Below are 14340 nucleotides of genomic sequence, written 5' to 3'. Positions count from 1 at the left end.
AATGGTGATGATATCACTAGCATCACTGATTTCCAGAAGGTTTAGGCAGGAGCCAAGATATTTGCTGACTCTTCCAGGTGTCTTGGTGGTCTTTGTCTTTTCTAGTAGCCTACTTATACCATGTGAGGTCTCCTAGGGTGGGATTAGTGATGATATCACCCGCATCAATAAGTTCCAGAAGGTTTAGGTAGGATCCAAGATATTTGCTGACTCTTCAAGTTGTCTTGGGGGGCTTTGCCTTTTCTATTAGCCTCCTTAAAGCATGCAGGGTCTCTTAGGGTGGAATTAGTGGTGATGATATCACCAGCATCACTGATTTCCAGAATGTTTAGGCAGGATCTAAGATATTTGCTAACTCTTCCAGGTGTCTGGGAGGGGTCTTTGCCTTTTTTAGTAGTCTCCTTATAGCATGCGGGGTCTTTTAGGGTGGGATTAGTGGTGATGATATCACCAGCATCACTGATTTCCAGAAGGTTTAGCCAGGATCCAAGATATTTGCTGACTCTTCCAGTGGTCTAGGGGGGAATCTTTGCCTTTTCTAGTAGCCTCCTTATGGCATGCGGGGTCTCTTGGGGTGGGATTAGTGGTGATGATATCACCAGCATCCTTATAGATTGTGGGGTCTCTTAGGGTGGGATTAGTGGTGATGATTGTGACGACATGGACTCTCATGGGATAAAGTTTCTTAACATTCAGCCAGACGTATTGTTCTACTGTGTGGTAACTCATGTTTGCTTAACTATTGTTTGGGACCAGACTCTTCCAGTAATCCTTGTAATGTAGTTGTGTATTGCTAATGTAATTACCTTAGTAGCCATTGTCTAGTCGGAGACTTGCAGGCTCCATGTAGATATCCTCAGTCTTTCTGTAGACATCCTTTGGATGAACATTGTCTATGCAGCTTGAGATTCATCCAATGGGAGAGGCGATCTTGTCCAACCAATCGATGAGGACGCAGTGTATCTAAGTGGAAGGCTGTGGCTATAAAAGAGACTTCTTTAAGCCACCAGGTTGTTGATGGATGCTGATGGATCCAGTCTAAGCTCTTTGGAGCTGACTAGAGGATCAGGATATCTTATGGCTTCAATCTAGGGACTCCGGTTCCGGTTGGAGACCATATCCACAGCCTAGGGTTTTCGACTCCGGCTGCCAGGATTCTAACATCATACAGGACTACCTAAGGAGGACACTCAGGTTGGGACAGTTCAGTCACCTGGAACAGACTTTGCAGACCTCAGCCAGCTTCCTAAATCTGGCGCTTTTCCTTTCTCGGTGGGTGCCCGCCAAAAGCGGGGTGCTGCTGGATTGGAGTAAGCGGCCCTGGAACCTCTGAGGCAAGGACATTCTAAATCCCTGGTGAGCCAGCGGAAGGGTGAGACTCTGTTGCCTGTTACATTTGTGTGTTTTGCTGGTTATGTGCCGTTAATTGTTTGGGGATCCAATAAAGTCTAATTATTGTGGTTCCCTCACCCTGTGTTGTCTGAGTAGTGTTACGCCCACGGTTAAGGAGGCCGGCGTTCAGTTGGGATGAGCCCTGAGCCACGCTGTCTTTCTAAAGGCGGCGGGTTTTAGTGGACGAGAGCACCCACTGAGCCCCGTGTCTCCACAATGATATCACCAGCATCACTGATTTCCAGAAGGTTAAGACAGGAGCCAAGATATTTGCTGACTCTTACGGTTGTTTGGGGTTGTCCATGCCTTTTCTAGTAGCCTCCTTTGTGGGGTCTCTTAGGGTGGAATTAGTGGAGATGATGATACCTATACCGCAGGCTGAGTTTGATAGAATTTTCGCTATATATTAGAAGTAATTAAACATGTTCTAAAAATACAGTAAAAAGTTAAAAGTTTTAAAAATATAAAATTAAAATAAATATATAAAATTGGATTCCCCTTTCTTTTCACCATTGAAAAAAGATAAGAAAAAGTGGAATATAGCTAAATATAAAATTATTTTGCCCATATTGGAAACACTGGAAAGAAAAAAATATATTCATTTTTTTTGCAACTCCAATTTTATTCTTTAATTTATTTCTTTATATCTTTTACAGGTTGTGTCTGTTACTGCAGCTCAGCTCTATAAAAGTAAATAAGTCTGAGCTGCAGTACCAGACTCAACCACTGGACAAATGTGGCGCTGTTTTTGGAAGCAGACATGTTTTCCTAATTTGAAATAAGCCCTCATCTATGGCAGGTTTTTACGTCTTCTTCCTCTGAAGATCTGGATGTTTGATCAGGACACTGGTTTGGAGACGCCGGTGCAGAGCGTCTTTGATCCTGATGTTGCGCTTCACTTCTTGCACTGACAGATCTGGGAACACGCATTTCTTATTTACCGCCAACTCCAAATGTGTTTCATGTTTCGTATGATCAAATCTTCAGTTTCTGCGCCTGGGGACCAGGAAAAAAAAATAAAAATGAAAGAAAAAAAACAAGAATCAAGAGGTAAAAAAGGGTTAGAATTTCTGAAATATTGTGTTACTGATTCCTTATAAACAACTAAGTTAGATTGTTTATAGGGCAACTGCCTCTTTAAATGGCTGCGTGGGTGATCTATTTTCCATAAATGGATCCCCCAGCTATGAGGGAGTGTCCAGCCGCTGAGATCTTCAGCGATCACCCGCGATCTGTTGGGGTGGAGCTTGCTTTTTAAGTTTTCAAGTTCCCTGCAGTGACACCACTGGTGAAATGAAGTATTACACAGAGATTAATGTAAATGAATGACAGGCGGAGTCCTCCAAGGAAGGTGTGTCCTGCTCTGGGGAGACCTCTGACAAGTCTGGGACCAGGAGGTCCCAACGGCTTATTATGTGAAGGTCAACAACTTGTATTTAAGGGAGTTTACTTTCTTTTAGTGCTGAAGGGGTTAAGGACTCTTTCCTATCTGCCTGTCCTTTGTATCCTTAATCTCAGGTACAGCTCTTTTGTGTCCACTTTCCTTTGCTATAAAAATTCTTACCATCTGATGCCAGTTATAGATTCTCATTCTATTGCTGACCACTTTGGAGTTTGAAATGTTTTACTTTTTATGTCTAGTTCCGTCTGTCTTTCTTCTTACCTTGTTTTGTATGATTGCACTGGTGAGACTAGTGCTCTAGTTGGCCTTTTTCGCTAGCCAGGGTGAGTTCAAGGCAAACAAGGCCCTAGGCACATGAGGGCGACAGGGGGAAGGACCCGTATAGGGAGTGCAGGGTACAGACTCAGGTGAGTTGCAGGAAGTGTCCCCTCTCCCTTTCCCTATTGCTAGGGCCTTCCTTCAATACCATTATGTCACTATTCCTCTGTGCAGAGCATCTTGCACACTAGGACATGCTCTGCTGCGCTTCATGGGCTACTGAGCTGACAGTGACAAGATTCCTCTGTGCAGAACATCTTGCACATTAGGAGATGCTCTGCTGCCCTTTCCTGGACTACTGAGCTGGCAGTAACAGGATTCCTCTGTGCAGAGCATCTTGCACATAGGAGATTCTCTGCTGCCCTATCCTGGACTACTGAGCTGGCAGTGACAGGATTCCTCTGTGCAGAGCATCTTACACACTAGGAAATGTTCTGCTGTGTTTTCCTGAGCACTGAGCTGGCAGGATGATTGACAATTCCTGGTAATTGCTCAGGCTTCTTTACTGAACATGCTCTCCCAGACCCTTGCCAGTTGTACATTCTGGTTCTGCAGTTGTGCTGTTGGCCTGTGTTCCTGCTAGTGTTCTGATCATTGTTTTTTGACCCCGGACTGTTGTTTGACTCCTCTCCCTGTTCTTGTCGTGACCGCCTGGCTTTTGACCTAGGACCGTTACCTGACCACGTCTCTGTTTTCTCCCTGAATCTATTACATACCCTCCTTGAATTTTGACACTCGGATTGTGACCTGACTACGCCTCTGTGTACTCCCTGTTTCCATAGGTGTCCTCCTGGTACCTGACCATGGCTTGCCTAACTACTCTTCCGTCTGTACTATCCGTAAATAGTGACTTGCATTACACATTACCTTTGTCTCCCTTGTGTTGCGCAGCACGCTGAGCATCTCCATGCTCTGGTGTGACAAGGAGCCGCTTTTTGTGTCATCTTTCATCTCCCAGAATCTGTAATTCCAATCCCCAACACAATTGTGGGCTCCCAATCAATTGCTTTGGGGCCATAAGAAGGCCATATTCCTATTTTTATGGAGCCTATGGAAGACCAGTAATTATAGCAGTATTACAATGTAGGCTGTAGGTGATCATGGAGATCGTAGGTTCAAATCCCAAAAAGAAACTAATAAAAATAAAACTTAAAAAAAATTAAATCTCTCCCTTTCCCGTAATGCAAATATCGAACGCTAAAAAATTACCATGTTTTGCATCCCAAATTATACAAAATTATCCTAATTAATAAAGTATATATTAAAAAAATGATTATACATTATCTTAATTATATATATGTATACATTTTATATATATATATATATATACATATATATATATATGTATACACACATATATGTATATATATACATATATATATATATATATATGTATACACACATATATGTATATATATATACATATATATATACATATATGTGTATATATATATATATATATATATATATATATATATATATATATATATATATATATACATATATACACATATATATATATATATATATATATATATATATATATATATAAAAGAAACGATTATACATTATCCTAATTAATAAAATATACAAAAAAAACCCCTCATTTTCTACAGGAAAAGCCAAAATCATTTTTTTTTTTTTTTTTTTTTTTTTCTTGCCTACACATCACTTCTTAAAAAAAAATGGAATTTAAAGACATAAAAAAAATCATATAAACACCAAAATGGTGCAAAAAAAACAGCTTTCCCCCCCAAAAATAATATTTAATATAAATAAATAAAATTAATATTTACTCGAAAAATATGGCGGCTGAAACCAAATTTTTTGCCAGTCATATTTAAAAATTCTTAATTAGTAAACAAGAAAAAGTGACTAAATCTGAACAAAAATGGAACTTCGGAAAAACAAACATAAACAAAAAAACAACAACAATGGCGTAGCTGTGTTTTGGTTTTTATTTCAAAATTGTTTGTAAGATTAAAAATGAAACATCAAAAAATAAGGCAACTGAACCAAAGTTTTATGTATTTGTTTTTAATTAGTAAACAAAAAAGTGAATAAATATGGAAAAAAAATGGAGCGTAATAAAAACAAATAATAAAAAAAAAAACAATGGCTGAGTTGCTGTGTTTTGGTTTTTATTTCAAAATTGTTTGTAAGATAAAAAAAATGAAACAGCAAAAAATAAGGCAACTGAACCAAACTTTTTTTTTAAGTTCTATGTATTTATTTTTAATTAGTAAACAAAAAAGTGAATAAATCTGGAAAAAAAAATGGAACGTAATAAAAGCAAACAAGAAAAAAAACAAAAAACAATGGCTGAGTTGCTGTGTTTTGGTTTTAATTTTCAAAATTGTTTGTAAGATAAAAAATAAAATAAAAAAATTAAAGAGCAAAAATGAAAAATTTCCTGGTCCTAAAACGCTTTTTACACCATAGGAACATATTTGTTTGAAATATTTAATTGGATGCAATTAAGGGTTCAGGGGTTAAACTTTTTGGTTGTTTTAACAGTTTTCTTTAATGTAGCATTAAAAGAGATTTTTTTTTTCCGCCGTCAGCGCTGGGCCATTGGTTGCCTGTCAGTGATTGGCTTTACATGGTAAATTACCCCTCGCTGCAGCGGCGGAGTCTGGAGCTTTCAGAATGTCATTAATTTTCACTCACCACTTGTGCATGTAATTTTCACGCTTTATTTTATATTTTTTTGCCTGCAAAAAGCTCGGCGTCCCACAGGGAGCAAAATGATATATACATAATTAATATTATCCAAAGGCTTAAGTGCAATTAACCTGCAGAACAGAAGCGTCGCCGGTTACAACTCCGGGTTCGCAAAAATTCCATCTTCGTCATAGTATTTGTCGCTCTCGAGAATCGGTGCCGCCAATTCCTTTTCTGTTGTTTGCACATTTGTTATTTGCTGTTGTACAAGATTATAATTTAGGAGGATGTGACTTGTATTCCTAAAAAAAGTCAACGTTTTCCAATCATCCCACACAATTTACCGGACAAGAAGTGTTGTCATAGGGACACAACTAGTCTCAATTACATCCAGGGGTCTAGAATTAACCGCCAGACCATTGAAAAAAAAAATTTCCTACTAATCTGGCAACATTTTTACCACTAACCTGCCAGGGACAATAACTGCTATTCACAGTACGGGAACGTAGACTGCGATGGTTGAGCTTCGTGGGAACATTTTTGATAATATAATGGGGAACAAGGGAGTGTAACGGAGACTTTATTTAAATAAACTATTTTTCCCTCTGTGCTTTTTTTTTTCTTTTCACTTGCCGGGTTAGTAATTGGGGGTGTCGTATAGATCCTTCTGCATTACTAACCCCTAAGCTTGATGTCAGCTGACACTACACAGCTGACATCAACCTCAAAATTATTACCCCAATTGCCACAGCACCAAGGAATTCGAGAAGAGCTGGGCGAAGCACCAAAATTGGAGCATTTAATGTGATATGACACTTCTGGGGCAGCTGCGGGCTGCTATTTTTAGGCTGGGAAGGTCCATGGTTATTTAGCCCTTCCCAGCCTAAAAATAGCAGCCTGCAGCCACCCCAGAACTGGTACATCACATTAGAAGCTCCAATTTTGGTGCTTCGCCCGGATCTGATAATATCAGCCTCCAGCTGTCTGCTTTACCTTTGCAAGTTATGAACCATGGAGGTTTTTTAAATTATTTATTAGGTTAAATAAGGCTAAACACCCCTGAGAGCCACATGAAGGCACCAAAGAGTGCAAGGGTACAAAAGCTGCTCTGACCTAAGCTCTCCCTCCTAAATCAACTCTCCCTGAAGCATTGCGTCATATGAGACCCAATGACGTGATGCAGCCGACCAACCACAGTATGCCGACAACATTACCGTGTATGGCAGGCAATCCCCCATGTTAATTGGTGGTCTAACAGCCACAAAACATGCCGCTCAAGCCATTTTTATTGTACTATTTTTTTTTCTTTTTTGCATTTGTTCTTTTGTTTTGTTCTCCAATATTATTTTGATTTTTAATTATTCATTTTTTGTACTGTATTTTTTTATTATTTTCTTCATTTGTTCAATTTTTTTTGTTCTCCAGTATTATGTTATCTTTTTCTCTTTTTTGCATTTGATCTATTGTTTCATTCTCCACAGTATTATTTTGATTTTTAATTATTTTGGGGTTTTTTTGCATTTGTTGTAATTGTTTTATTCACCAATAATATTTTAATTTTTAATTAATATTTTTTTTTCTTTTTTTGCATTTGTTCTATTGTTTTGTTCTCCAGTAATATTTTGATTTTTAATTAGTTTTTTAAAAAACAAATTACAAATTTTTTTTGCATTTATTCTAATTGATTTGTTCTACAGTAATATTTTTACATTTTTTTGCATTTGTTCTATTGTTTTGTTCTCGGTATTATTTTTATTTTTATTTTATTTTTTTGCATTTGTTCTATTGTTTTGTACTCCGGTATTATTTTGATTTTTAATTCTTTTTTCTTGCATTTGTTCTATTGCTTTGTTTTCCAGTATTCTTTTTATTTTTAATTGTTCATTTTTATTGTACTGTATTTTTTTATTTTTTTTTATTTGCATTTGATCTATTGTTTTGTTCTCCAATAATATTTTTTTTATTATTTTTATTTTTTTTGCATTGCTCTCTTGTTTAGTTCTCCAGTAATATTTTGTTTTTTAATCATTTTTTTTTAAAACTTTTTTACATTTGTTCTATTGTTTTATTCTTTTTTTGCATTTGTTCTATTGTTTTGTTCTCCAATATTATTTTGATTTTTAATTATTCATTTTTTGTACTGTATTTTTTTATTATTTTCTTCATTTGTTCCATTTTATTTGTTCTCCAGTATTATTTTTTCTTTTTCTCTTTTTTGCATTTGATCTATTGTTTCGTTTTCCACAGTATTATTTTGCTTTTTAATTATTTTGGGGTTTTTTTGCATTTGTTGTAATTGTTTTGTTCTCCAATAATATTTTAATTTTGAATTAATATTTTTTTTTCTTTTTTTGTATTTGTTCTATTGTTTTGTTCTCCAGTAATATTTTGATTTTTTATTATTTTTTTAACTTTTTTAAAAAAAATTTTGCATTTATTCTAATTGTTTTGTTCTACAGTAATATTTTTTTTATTTTTTTTTATTTTTTGCATTTATTCTATTGTTTTGTTCTCAGTATTATTTTTTTAATTCTTTTTTCTTGCATTTGTTCTATTGTTTTGTTTTCCAGTATTCTTTTTATTTTTAATTGTTCATTTTTATTGTACTGTATTTTTTTTATTTATTTTTTTTGCATTTGATCTATTGTTTTGTTCTCCAATAATAATTTTTTTTATTATTTTTATTTTTTTTTGCATTTGCTCTCTTGTTTTGTTCTCCAGTAATATCTTGTTTTTTAATCATTTTTTTAAAAACTTTTTTACATTTGTTCTATTGTTTTATTCTCCGCTTATTATTTTGATTTTTAAAATTTTTTTTACTTTTTTTTTCTTTTTTTGCATTTGTTCTATTGTTTTGTTCTCAGTATTATTTTGATTTTTAATTCTTTTTTTTTTTTTCATTTTTGCATTTGTTCTTTTGTTTTGTTCTCCAGTATTATTTTGGTTTTTAATTATTCCTTTTTATTGCACTGTATTTTTCTTCCTTTGTTGCATTTGTACTTTTGTATTGTTCTGTTTTGGTTTTCTTTAGAGTTAAGGATTGTCAACCCCTTTTTAACGGCTGAAGACCCTCACGTAAAAAGGTGAGCGAAGCCTTTAAAATTAATTTTAAGAAGTCCACATTTATATTGGCTGTCACCTCCATAGGATAGATCCAGAAAGCGTTGCGATCCCTCCTGCCCCTCCGATCAATCTCCCTTCCGCTGATGATCACACATGAATTCCGGCAGATCAGTAACTTCATTTCCTTGCACAATGGATGCGATAGATTTAACAAGTCGGATCAATGAATGGGAATACGTCTTACACGTTTCTTCGACCTGCCTTACGGCTTATTCACTCAATTTCAGGTTTTCAGCACGACACCTAATTAAATCGGGTACAAAGCAGCGGAGACCCCCGGGCAGAGCTCCTCACCTATATAATCGGGGTCTGACGAACAAAGGCAAATCGCACTTATAACCGGCTCGTCATACAGAGACCGTAATGTGAGAAAAGACAGCGGGGGGCTTGTATATGAATGTGAGGAGTATTGATCTACAAATCAACGGGGGTCTAATAGTGCAGAAGTGAGCGGGACCGCAATTTAGCGGATTAGCTTTGACGAATGCACACATGCAATCATAATAATCTTCCCACCAAACACCCATTGTAACAGGTGTTTTCTCCAAATTTTGCAAAAAAATCCACTTTTACTGACTACTTCCGGTTCCTTAGTAGATAGTAGAGCGCCGCTGGCTGTTATAACCTGCTACAATCTGACCCAGCTTCTTGCAGGGTTCCTGAGGAACCTAAGAGGTCAGGGGGCCCATTTCTAACTGCAGAGCAGGTGGTATTGTGTATTTCGATGAGATTTTGGACTGAAAAGGGTTCATATATTGTTGTTCCACTGTAGTCATCACCAAGCCCCTGACACCTGACATGCTTTGCTGTAGACAACACTGAGTCCCCACCATGCATTACTGTGCCCCCACCATGCTTCACTGTAGGAATCACCAAGCCCTGCCATGCATCACTGTAGGTATCACCAAGCCCCCACCATGCTTTACTGTAGGCATCACTGAGCCCCCGCTATGCTTTACTGTAGGCATCACTGAGCCCCCGCCATGGGTCCTTTTCCATCTGTATCCACCAGTGAGTTCAGAGTTATAGGAGCACTGGCAACATGACCTGAATGAGGACGCCGTCACCGGGTGCCATCAGATTCCCAATGAGGCCAGTGGTCAAAATCCTTGAGTGCCTGCAAAACAGCAGATGTGGTTGCAAAAGGCGCTGAGGCTTCAATTTGCATAGTAGGGAGCAAAATAAATGGCGTAGATCTCCATGACCAAACTACAAGACGTCATCTCTACTGGCCCAAAGGTAGAAGAAAACTTGACTATTATATTCTCAAAACTTTACAAATAAGTCAGAGAAGTTCTGGTATTCTGTTTTCTAGAGCAATCAAATAAAGCTGAGACTTTTCGGGCCTGTGGATCAGGAAAGTCTTGGGGAGAAAGAATTAAGCATCCACAAAAAAAGAAAATCCTGCCTACAGTGAAGCATGGCAGTGGACCAGTGAGTCCTATAGTGAGGCATGGCGGAGACTCAGTAATGCCTACAGTGAAGCATGGCTGGGGCTTGGAGATGTCTACAGTGAAGCGCAGCAGGGGCTCGGTAATGTCTACTGTGAAGTATGGTCGGGCCTCGATGATGCCTACAGCAAAAAATGACAGGGTCTCAGTAATGCCTACAGTGAAGGATGGCGGGGGCTCAGTAATGCCTACAGTGAAGCATGGTGGGGGCTCAGTGATGCCTACAGTAAAGCATGGTGGGGGCTTGGTGATACCTACAGTGATGCATGGCGGGGGCTTGGTAATCCCTACAGTGAAGCATGGTGGAGGCTTGGTGATGCCTACAGTGGACCATGGTGGGGGCTCTGTGATGCGTCCAGTGAAGCATGGCGGTAGCTCGTTGATGCTTACAGTGAAGCATGTCGGAGGCTCGGTGATGCCTACAATGAAGCATGGCGTGGGCTCGATGACGCCTTCAATGAAGAATGGCGGGGGGGCTCTGTGATCTCTATAATGAAGCATGGTAATAGCTCGGTGATGTCTCCAGTGGAGCATGGTGGAGGACTGTGATCCCAAGCATACCTCATAGTCCACCAAGGTCCGGTTTCAAAAGAAGTCCTGACTTGAACCGCAAAGAAAATCTTTGGTTGGGATGTGGCAACAAACCCAAGAATATACGTAATCTGGAAGCCATTGTCCATGATGAGTGGCTAAAAATTCCTTAGGAACGTTTCCATTATCTGGTGTCTGGCTAATCATCACATTTGCGGCAGGTCATAACAGCCAGGGGGGCTCTACTAAATACTAAAGACACTGGTCATGGAGGGGCGAATACATTTTTACATTGTTCTTGCTTCATTGGTTTATTGCAAACAACAGAATTTTTGTAAATCTTGCCAATAACCTGAATCCACAATGTGTGTGTGTGGGGGGGGGGGTTGAAAAATTGTAACTACATCTGTAGATGAGTGAGTGACATCCATTGTGTTGCGATTATTTCCTTGTACATTCTTCATGTTCGGTTGCTCTTTATCAAGAAAATGTCTCAATTTAATTTTTGTGTTAATGGAGAAGCTTTATCAGCCGCTGAAAGTAATTCCGCGGTGAAGTTGCGTGATTAGATGGCGCTGGCGAGTACTTTACATAACAATGACCGCGGGTTTCAGTCACGAATCGTCACAGTCTTTACAGCTCGGAAACCAACAGCCAATTACGAGATTAATAACCGGAGGAGAAAAGCATCGACAATGATTTGTTATTTCCAGAAACATTTTGCACAAATTCTCATTAAAAGATGCTCTTTGTCCGCGGTGGTAAAGGACAGCTTGTTATTGTGTTCGGGGAGATGTCTGATCACTCCACCACTTCGCGAAGATGCCGAAATATAATGTCTAGATTTCTGGGTGGTAATCTATAAAAAGAGTTTGAGATCGAAGATCTACTTTTTTGGAATTTTATGAATGTTCTATATGGCCGAAATCATGAAGGCCACATCCATTTTGGTGAATCCCATTTAAGGGGTAGAAGTAGTCATACCTGTGAAGACATTTATCCATATCAATCTCAAAGTAGGGTTCCTCAAGCCCACCAGTGGAAATTATGTACCTACGCTTGGTGCATACCCATAAAGCTCCCGACATGGACATGAAATATATCCTGAGTGCTCCCTGGTCACCCAACAAGAACCCAGTCTCAAGTGATTGCTCCAAAGTTATCTCTAGATGGAGTTGACTTCTGCTGGTGCCCATCATTTCAACAGATCTTGGGTGTTGCGAATGATCTTTGATTACTCCCATTGGCCACCTCTAGATGGAGTTGACTTCTGCTGGTGCCCATCATTTCAACAGATCTTGGGTCGTGCGAATGATGCTTGATTACTCCCATTGGCCACCTCTAGATGGAGTTGACTTCTGCTGGTGTCCATCATTTCAACAGATCTTTGGTCGTGCGAATGATCTTTGATTACTCCCATTGGCCACCTCTAGATGGAGTTGACTTCTGCTGGTGCCCATCATTTCAACAGATCTTGGGTCGTGCGAATGATGCTTGATTACTCCCATTGGCCACCTCTAGATGGAGTTGACTTCTGCTGGTGTCCATCATTTCAACAGATCTTGGGTCGTGCGAATGATCTTTGATTACTCCCATTGGCCACCTCTAGATGGAGTTGACGTCTGCTGGTGCCCATCATTTCAACAGATCTTGGGTCGTGCGAATGATGCTTGATTACTCCCATTGGCCACCTCTAGATGGAGTTGACTTCTGCTGGTGTCCATCATTTCGACAGATCTTGGGTCTTGCGAATGATCCTTGATTACTCCCATCGGCCATCACTAGATGGAGTTGTCTTCTGCTGGCCTATGGCGCCCATTATTTCGACAGATCTTGGCTCTTGCAAATGATTGGGCCAGAAAATATAATCCCAGCTATTTGTGAATGGCAGGTAATTTTTTGGGATTGACTTCATTTCTCGAGTAGCTTTTACCACTCCTTGTCACATCAGGAGGCCAAATCGGATTAGACAACAATTTAGGGTTAAAGTGCTCATCCGAACACTGCATAAATAAGGGATTATTCACATGAGACTGGAGTCGTATGTAATAAAGACCGAACTAAGGATTTTGTGATGCAAGGTTTTTTTGTCATTTTCATACATTACAATATTTAGTCTGATAAACCCCATCCCTATCATTTCTCTCCTTTCAGGCGCACAAAAGGGAACGGATGAATTACCATAATCACTGATATTGAAGCACCGGAGGAAAGTGGCTAATCAGAAATCTCATGAAAACACCGACATATCAGACATAAGAACTGCTGACAATGTGCCTGTAAAGCTCCGCAGTAAAAAGTGGTATCCAAAAATACCACAGTTATGTGGTATGTATTACAGCCTTTCACCAAACCCTACCCCAATTCTCACTCTCGTTACCTCTTCATTTTCTTTGTCCTAGCACTTCTCCTAACTTGACATTTCATATAACTGATAACCAGAGCAGATAAAGTATACGGCTACAGGTTGCAGCCCCCAGCTGTGTGCTTATCTTGGCCATGTATCAAAACAAGAGGGACCGCATGCGGCTTTCTTTTAAATTATTTATATGAATAAGTTTAAAAAAAACTGCATCCTGTCCCCTCCAATTTTGATACACAGCCATGATAAAGCCGATAACTGGAGGCTGGTACTCTCAGGCTGGGGAGTCCCATAGTTATTGGGTCCCCCCAGCCTAAAACTAGGTTGAGAATTCCGTGTTTGGGGTCTGTGCATGGACACTAGGTATCCTGTACGGACCCCGAACTGTACAGTTCGGTTCACCCATCACTAATCATTTTGATACCCATCCATGATAAAACTGAGAGCTAGGGGCTGGTGTTATCAGGCTGGGGAGGCACATGGTTATTGGGCCCCCCTTGCTTAAAAATAGGCTAAGAACTCCGTGTTCGGGGTCTGTGCGCGGACACTAAATATCCTGTACGGACCCCAAACTGTAAAGTTCGGTTCACCCATCACTAATCACTTTGATACCCAGCCATGATAAAACCGACAGCTGGGGGCTGGTATTCTCAGACTGGGGAGGCCCTTAGTTATTGGCTCCCACCAGCCTAAAAAAAAAAAATAGGCTGAGAACTCCCTGTTCGGGGTCATACACGGACACTCGGTATCCAGTATGGACCCCGAACTTTACAGTTTGGGTTCACCCATCACTAATCATATCTCCTTGGAAATGCTCCATTTTGTCACTAGTTATCATGAAAGAACACCACAGCCACTGTCTTAAAGGGTTATTTCGAAATCTTACATAAAATTGTCCAATCACCAAACTAAAGGCAAGTAATATGATAACCAAATGAAAAAATAGTATTCTCTACAATATACAGTTAGGTCCAGAAATATTTGGACAGTGACACAAGTTTTGTTATTTTAGCTGTTTACAAAAACATGTTCAGAAATACAATTATATATATAATATGGGCTGAAAGTGCACACTCCCAGCTGCAATATGAGAGTTT

General features: G+C 39.1%; 1 long non-coding RNA gene across 1 annotated transcript in view; it reads right to left on the bottom strand.

The window, feature by feature from the left end:
- Nucleotides 1-2137: 2137 nt before the first annotated feature.
- Nucleotides 2138-14340, bottom strand: part of LOC142246407 (uncharacterized) — a 33855-nt gene continuing 21652 nt past the window's right edge. The window contains exon 3 of the long non-coding RNA XR_012724892.1: nt 2138-2388. This is a non-coding gene — a long non-coding RNA (uncharacterized LOC142246407). The remainder of the gene's footprint in view (nt 2389-14340) is intronic.

Source organism: Anomaloglossus baeobatrachus, chromosome 7 (genome assembly GCF_048569485.1).
Source record: "Anomaloglossus baeobatrachus isolate aAnoBae1 chromosome 7, aAnoBae1.hap1, whole genome shotgun sequence".
NCBI classification, from domain to species: domain Eukaryota; kingdom Metazoa; phylum Chordata; class Amphibia; order Anura; family Aromobatidae; genus Anomaloglossus; species Anomaloglossus baeobatrachus.
The sequence above is the reverse complement of the archived record's forward strand: the minus strand, read 5'-3'. Positions and strand labels throughout refer to the sequence as shown.